The 8,643-nt window shown below is 40.3% G+C and overlaps 2 pseudogenes; one reads left to right on the top strand and one right to left on the bottom strand.

The window, feature by feature from the left end:
- Positions 1-1,552: 1,552 nt before the first annotated feature.
- On the top strand, positions 1,553-2,524 carry LOC705536 (divergent paired-related homeobox pseudogene; annotated as a pseudogene).
- Positions 2,525-3,132: 608 nt separating this feature from the next.
- Positions 3,133-4,763, bottom strand: LOC705648 (claudin-7-like; annotated as a pseudogene).
- Positions 4,764-8,643: the final 3,880 nt, after the last annotated feature.

The following is an 8,643-nucleotide window of genomic DNA, read 5'->3' on the forward strand; positions in this document are numbered from 1 at the left end:
TTTTGAGTATGGTGTGCATGTAGATATCCAATTTTCTCAGCACTATTCGTTGAAAAGACTATCTGTCCTTTCCCCATTGAAATGCCTTGCACTTTTGTCAAAAGTAAATTGACCATTAATGTAAAGGTTTAGTTCTAGATTCTCAATTCTGTACCTTTGGTCTGTATGTCTGTCTTTATGCCAGCACCACACTGTATTGATAACTGAGCTTTGTAATAAGTTTTGAAATTGAGAGGTAAAAGTCCTCCAACTTTGTTCTTCATTTTCAAAATTGTTTTGGATATACTGGATCTATTTCATTTAATTTCAGGATCAGTATGAAGTCAGAAACTGTGAAGGGTCTGAGATTTTACCCTACTTGCAAATTAGTTTGCGACAGTTTCACGTATATATGCTGACAGAAGATATCAGACCCCTATGTCAAGGACAGATGGTTTATAAGTCATGGCAAAAGCAGCATCCAGAGTACCATCTCACTAGTGCCTCCTTCCCCATGCCCCAGTTCTCCACAGGGCAACACAAATGAGAGCCAGATGTTTACCTGTGTAAGCAATGGGTTTCATCACAGGAGAAAACCCCCCAAATTAGGAGGCTCTGAAGTTTATACAAGGTTTGCTGGCACATCTGCCCATCCTCCCCTTTAGGAAGGGAGAGATAATGACTTCATCTTTTCTCTTGAATGTAAACAGATCTTCACTGGAAAGGGGAGTGGAAGGCCTCTAGGTTTATTATCTTGAAATGTAAGCAAATGTCTACTGGGGAGACACAGCTCGAAATCTCTAGCTTCCAAGGCCTTTGCCATTCAAACAAGCTCTTTGTTCAGAAGATCTGGACTGTGTGGAGCTGTGAAATATTCATGGAGAATTGTCTCCCAGCAATCAATTTGTCAATTTTCTAAAAAAAAAAAAAAAAAAAAAAAAAAAACTGTTGGAATTTTGATAGAGATTGTGTTAATCTACAAATCAATTTTGAGAGAATTGCCATATTACTGAGTTTTCCATGATCATGGGATGGATGTCTCTCCATATATTTAGGTCTTCTTTAATTTCCCTCATCAGTATTTTTAAATTTTCACTGTACATGTCTTACACTTATTTTGTTAAAATTATTCTTAAGTGTTTTATTCTTTTTAATACAATCATAAATGGAGTTATTTTTTAATTTCACTTTTGGAATTTTCATTGCTCGTACATAGTAATACAATTGATTTTTGTATACTGACTTAGTATCCCATCACTTTGGTGAACTTATTTGTTCTAATAGTTGTGTGTGTGTGTGTGTGTGTGTGTGTGTATAAATTCCTTAGGATTTTCTACATGATGATCATGTCATTAGCAAATAAAGACAGTTTTACCTTTTTACAACCTAGATGCTTTTTAATTTTTTTTTACTTTATTGCACTAGAACCTCCAGTACAATGTTGAATAGAAGTGGCAAGAGTGGGTAGTCTTGCCTTCTTCCTAGTCTTGGAGGCAAACATGCAGTCTTTTATGATTAGGTATGACGTGAGACAGAATTAGGTGAAATCCAGGGGGCTCTGGAGGATCCAGGAATCACATTGGAAGCAGATAGGGCAGAAACAGTTGGAAGGGGTTGGGAATCAGGTGTGGCTATGGAGTAAGCTATTTAAGTCTGGATTCAATCTCTACTAGTTCTTATCATTGGATCTGAACACAGGAGCACATCTGCATTAGAAGATGTCAGACTCAGAGGATCTTCCCAAAGGCAAGCACCAGGTGCATTCACACAGGAAATGAACCATGTTCACTGAGAAACTACTGGAAGATTTGAACAGCTTTTTCTTTTTTTTTTTTTTTTTTTTTAATTTTATTTATTATTATTATACTTTAAGTTGTAGGGTACATGTGCATAACGTGCAGGTTTGTTACATATGTATACTTGTGCCATGTTGCTGTGCTGCACCCATCAACTCATCATTTACATCAGGTATAACTCCCAATGCAATCCCTCCCCCCTCCCCCCTCCCCATGATAGGCCCCGGTGTGTGATGTTCCCCTTCCTGAGTCCGAGTGATCTCATTTGAACAGCTTTTTCAATGAGAACCTATACCCAAACCCCAGCCTTCAGTGGGCTTCGAAAATCGAAATACATCCAACAGTACTGGAGGTCTGGTTCGAGAACCACAGAGCAAAACTTAAGAAAGCAAAATGCGAGCATGTTCAGCAAAAACAAGAAACTCAACAACCATCAATACCAGAGGGCGAAGTCAAGACCAGTGCTGGCCTGAGAAATACAGACACGCTACTCAGATTCCCCAATGCTGTTCATCCTATCGGCCTGGTGTATATGAATCTTCGGGCACCTTCATTCCTACTCATTCTGTACCCCAACCTTAAGGTCCCTACAAATGACTTCCCTGGCCAAAAAAATTGTCCATTTTGGCTGCTGCCAAAATCCTAACATATACTGCCTCTAGCCCATTTGGGAATCCCAAGTTTGTTCTCCACACTTCAATTCTAGTTCTTCTTCCTGTTCATCTCTACAAAGTTGAGAGAGATGCTAAATACAAAAAATTACATATTGTAAAAACAAAACACTGGTGGTTTTTGTGGATACTCTTCATCAGGTTGAAGGTTGAAGAAGTTCCCTTCTATTCTAAGTTTGTTGAGAATTTGTATTATGAATTTGTATTTTTCTGTGTCCATTGAAATGATCACATGGTTTTTGCCCTTCATTCTATTATGTTCATTTCCACGTGAATTTCATTTTCCTGAACTTTTACAAGGGAAATATAGATTTTATAACTTTATGACTAGAACTCTCCTGTTGTTTTTGTGAAGTGTCAAAAAATATGGTGGCTTGATTTCTGAGATCTCCAGACTCTGTTCCCCTCCCTACTTTTTCTGGCCCTGTTCTTTCTTTTGTCTGTATTGTCACTATCCTGTTCAATTTAGATTGATCAGCAAGTCTCCTCAGTGTGGATCTTTATCCTCAAAGGATGCTTTGGCTAGTTAGTTCTAAGAGCTCGTATGATCCAGACTATTTTAGATCTCTTATATCTTATTGCAGACCATTGTCATGGAGGTTTACCTCTACAGTTTTAGTTCCTGTTCTCACTTTGGCTCTCTAAACTTTCAGTTAGTGCCTTTTGGTTATTTTGTTGTTCCCAGGTCAGTGAGATGCCCTGTTGCTTCCCTAAGCATGTTTCTGTACAGATGCCAGTACTATAGGTATTGTAGCTAGCTATCACTGGTCTATCCCTACTTGCTCATATATATCTTTTTACTTTCCAAAACTTATTTTTTATTACTATACAAAATGTGCACTCTCCTCTCTTTTTGTGTCTCCCACCCCACCCCCCAGAGAACAGTACATGGTGTGCAGGGATGGCGTGACCAGGAGGCCTTTGTCCTGCGCCCTGCCCACAGATTGAGCTCTGCCCCAGGTCTTTTCAGGCATCTAGATACACCCATAGCCTGTCAGGCTGGGGCAAAGGGGTCCCAACTCACATGTACTCCTTGGCAGAGTTGGACTTAGAGTAAGAGTGAGGTACATGGTACCCAGTTTGGGTCTTATTCCCAGGACAAGAGCAAGAGAATAGTACACCTCCTAGGAGGGCCAGAGAAGACCCTGCCCAGTCAATAAAGATAGCAGGACCAAACTCATACCTAATATTCAAGGGGATGAAGGGGTTGTAAAAGTCCGTGACAATCTGATGGCCATACCAGAAGAAAGCTACCAAGTCAGCAAGACCTGCCATGATGAAAATGACGCCTCTAACCATGCCTATTGTATTAGTCTGTTTTCACACTGCTATAAAGATATATCCAAGACTGGGTAATTTATAAAGGAGAGAGGTTTAATTGACTCACAGTTTAGCATGACTGGGGAGGCCTCAGGAAACTTACAATCATGGCGGAAGGGCAAGCAAGGACCTTCTTCACATGGCGGCAGGAGAGAGAAAGCATGTGAGAGAGCAGGAAAAACTACCGTTTATAAAACCATCAGGGCTGGGCACAGTGGCTCACCCCTGTAATCCCAGTACTTTGGGAGGCTGAGGTGGGCAGATCACCTGAGTTCAGGAGTTTGAGACCAGCTTGGCCAACATGGTGAAACCCCGTGTCTACTAAAAATACAAAACTTAGCTGAGTGTGGTGGGGGATGCCTGTAATACCAACTACGTGGGAGGCAGAGGCAGGAGAATCACTTGAACCTGGGAGGCAGAGGTTGCAGTGAGCTGAGACTATGCCATTGCACTCCAGCCTGGGCAACAAGAGTGAAACTCCATTTCAAAAAACAAACAAACAAAAAACTGTCAGATCTCCTGAGAATTCACTCACTATCATGAGAACAGTATGGGGGAAACTGCCCCCATAATCCAGTCATTTCCCTCCCTTGACATGTGAGGATTACAGTTCAAGATGAGATTTGGGTGGGGACACAGAGCCAAGCCATATCAGCTATACAGGCCTTCTTCACTTTATCATTTCCCCCACAACACATGCACTTCATGCCCATCGTGGCCACACACATATGGTCAGGAAGCCCAGCACCAGGTATGCCACCATTAAGGGCTCGAAGGACCTGCATGGCTGCTGGCAGGGCGAGCACCAAGTCATACATTTCACAGCTCATCAAGCCCATGCTCTGCGTGATGTAGTCCATTCACGGTCCCTTGTGATGATGCTGTTGCCCACACATGAGCTCATCTGCCGCTGCAGGATGGTGGTGCAGGCCACAAGGCCTACCCAGCCCAGCAGAGTCATGGAAAAGTTCAGCAATTGCAGGCCCAAATTGGCCATTTCTACTCTCAGAAAAAATTGGGGGTGCTGGGCAGGCAACCCTACAGTAAAACAAGTAAGACTTTGGGGCATCCCCATGAAAGACATCTTGGGGTAGAGTTTTTAAGTCATCCAAAGAGACAAAGAAGTTTTTGGCCAGGTGACCGCAAATCTTGTCACCTGAAGTACACACAAATTGACCCCTCTGGTGGAGTGATAGTCTCACAGCAGAGGGAACAGGCCCATATTTTGTGTTTTGAGGAAAACAATTTATTGTCTAGCTTTGTTGTACAAATAACTCTTACTTTAAAAGAAAGCTAGCAGCTGGATAACTTGAACATGAAAATGGGAAACCAAAGAACGAAAGTGAGGTATGGCAACCCCTGGGACTATGACAGGTGTGTGTCGGGGGAGGGGGAATCATTTTTGTTAGATCACATCTTTGTACCAGGTGGCAGAAATAATTGGGAATGGAAAGGAGTAAACAAACAACAAAAACAACAACAACAAAGGTGACACTTCACCTCTATTACTTCAACTACTACTTTAACTTACTAATTTGTGTTTTTTAAATTTAATAAAAATTGAGTTACATTAGGGAAGCTGGAATCATATTGCATGCAGGTAGTTATGAGTGGGGAAGAAAGGAGACTAATGAGCTGATGCACTGGTGTTGCAACAGATGTAATTTGAGTCCTTCAAAAAAAATGCTTGACATTTTTATCATGGTGAGATAATGAGACCTGTTATTATAGCAGATTCTCTCTTCAAGGAGGGAGACCTTGAGAGTGGATTTTACTCACAACTGCCATCAGTAGACAAATAAAATAAGTGAATGTTCATGACCTAAGTACAAGTGTTACTCAACAAGATTAATGAAGTCTAACAAATTTGAAACCAGTAAAAGTCATCTAGAGGGTCTCGGTGGATACTTTTTATTTTATTTTATTTTGAGAGGGAGTCTTGCTCTGTCGCCCAGACTGGAGTGTAGTGGTGCGATCCTGGCTCACTGAAACCTCCGCCTCCCGGTTTCAAGCGATTCTCCTGTCTCAGCCTCTGGAGTAGCTGGGACTACAGGCATGTGCCACCATGCCTGGCTAAGTTTTGTGTTTTTAGTACAGACGGGTTTCACTATGTTGGCAAGGCTGGTCTCGAACTCCTGACCTCAAGTGAGTCACCTGCCTCGGCCTCCCAAAGTGCTGAGATTACAAGTGTGAGCCACGGCGCCCGGTCATTGATTTTAAAAATAAATATTTTAAAATCTGGCATGCCATGTGATTAGAATCCTCAGTCACTAAATCAGGAAATTTCCATTTTAAAAAGTAAAATGTTGGTCTTTTGGATATTTCAAGCCCTCCTCCACACACACTATTCTTATCCCAAGACTTTTATTTCAGCCATCATGTAACATCTTAAATTTCTCCACAAATAACTTTATACTTTTATCTTAAAATCCCCAAATGTTTAAAATCATGCATTTTAAACCTTTTAAAAGTCCTAGTACTCTTAGTAATTTAATGGTGTCCAAATGTGGAAGTGTAACTTCAATTCATTAGCTGAGAATAACTTTTTAAAAATTGCGGTAACTAAAACAATAAGGATTAACAGAAAGCATTTGTGTTGAATACTGAGCTTCCATGATAAAAAGTAGTAGATATACTTCTCAAGTCATTATATTTTATTAAGGACACATAGAAGCAAACTCACATACTTATCAAATATTTTAATGTAAATGCATTAGAAAGCAAATATTTACTTTTATTTATTTACATATCTATTTAGAGACAGGGTTGCACTATGTTGCCCAGGCCGGGGTGTAGTGGCACAACTACAGCTCACTGCAGCCTGGAACTCCTGGGCTCAATCAATCCTCCCACCCCAGCCTCCTGAGTAGGTGGGACTACAGGCACATGGCACCACACTTAGCTAATAAAAAAAGAGAAAAAATTAGAGATGGGGTATCACTATGTTGCCCAGGCTGGTCTTGAACTCCTGGCCTCAAGTGATCCTCCTGCCTCAGCCTCCTAAGTAGCAGGGAGGGATTACATGTATGAGCTAATGTTTCCAGCTAAATCTTCATTTTTGAATCAACTTAGTTTCAAATACCTTTCTGACTGTCTGTAATATTCCAATTAAATGGCATAATAGCTGGTTTTGCTTTAAAATTTTGGGAAAACTAATTAAAAGTTTTAATAAGGAAAATTAAAAATACATTGCAGAGCGATGATGTTGCCAAACAAATTGAAAATCAAACTTAAAATTAATAGGCAAGTGCCTCATTAACACCATCAAGCAATTCTAATATTTGAGGAACACAGATGCTAGTTCCAGAAGCCTCCCCTGCTTCTTTCTTTATCCTTCCAACTTAATTTGTACATGTTGTCAATAGAGATTTATAGTAAGCAGAGTTTGATGAATAAAATTGTATACTTACTAATATCTGTATCTAAGAAATACTTAACTTATTTTACTTAAATCTATTCAAAATTGAGATAACACTGAAAAGGAGATTACAGTGAAAGATTTGTTTTTCTGGATATCAGTCTGTCTCTCAAATTTCTAGGGTGGAGAACCGGGAAAGGAGATGAATGAAATAAGAAAAGAAACAGATCACAAAGGAATTACTGACGGGAGAAAGAATAATACATACCTAAGAACAAAACATACAAAACCCAACGTTATCAAATTCTGCAGTCTGAAGAAGGAGGAGCCCACATTCACAACTCCTATAAACACATTGAATGAGGATCTGACAATGTTGTATTTTATTGTTTAGAGTTATAGCTATTGATACTGTTCAAAGGTTGGGATTGAAGGATGTGGAAGAAATAACTTGTCAAAAATATTTGCTGGCCAGGCACAGTGGCTCATGCCTATAATACCAGCACTTTAGGAGGTTGAGGCAGGCGGATGACCTAAGGTCGGGAGTCGGAGACTAGTCTGGCCAACATGGTGAAACCCCGTCTCTACTAAAAATACAAAAATTAGCTGGGCGTGATGGCGGGCGCCTGTAGTCTCAGCTACTTGGGAGGCTGAGGCAGGAGAATCACTTGGACGTGGCAGGCAGAGTTTGCCGTGAGCTGAAATTGTGCCACTACATTCCAGCCTGGGCGACTATCTCAAAACAAAAACAAAAACAAAATACCACATGTTCTCACTTATAACTGGGAACTGAACAATGAGAACACATGGACACAGGGAGGGGAACAATACTTTGGGGGACTGTCAGGGTTGGGTTGGGGAGAGGGAGAGCATTAGAAAAAATAACTAATGCATGCTGGGCTTAATACCTACGTGATCGGTTGATAGGTGCAGCAAACCACCATGGCACACGTTTACCTATGTGACAAACCTGCACATCCTGCACATGTACCCCAGAACTTAAAAGATAAATAAATAAATAAATAAATCAAAACAAATTTGCCCAGTGACCATTATAGTCCTTAAAGCATAATATTGAGCCAACAGCTCCCTGTTCAAACACAATTAGAGTAGGCAACATGATTCATTTAAAATACTTACTTAGCACCTACTATATGCCAGGGATGATTCTAAATACTGAGACTAAATAAAATAGGTAAAAATTCCTACCTGCATAAGATTATATTCTGGTAGGAAAAGCCAATTGAAACAGGATAAATAAGTAAAGTTATGGAATACAGATATAGATATAAAAAGAGTTATGTCAATAATGTTAAGTACTAAAGAGAAAACAATAAAACCAGGAAGGGAAATAGGATGTTTGGGCAGGAGTGGCAGTGGTGGTGGTATGGATATTAATACATCATCTGACTTATGATTTTAAGAGGATCGCCCTGACTACTGTGATGAGAACAGAGTGAATCAAGAGAGGGCGTTTGTATAGTCTGTTCTCATGCTGCTAATAAAGACATACCCGAGA

The sequence above is a fragment of the Macaca mulatta genome, chromosome X (genome assembly GCF_049350105.2).
Source record: "Macaca mulatta isolate MMU2019108-1 chromosome X, T2T-MMU8v2.0, whole genome shotgun sequence".
Classification (NCBI taxonomy): Eukaryota; Metazoa; Chordata; class Mammalia; order Primates; family Cercopithecidae; genus Macaca; species Macaca mulatta.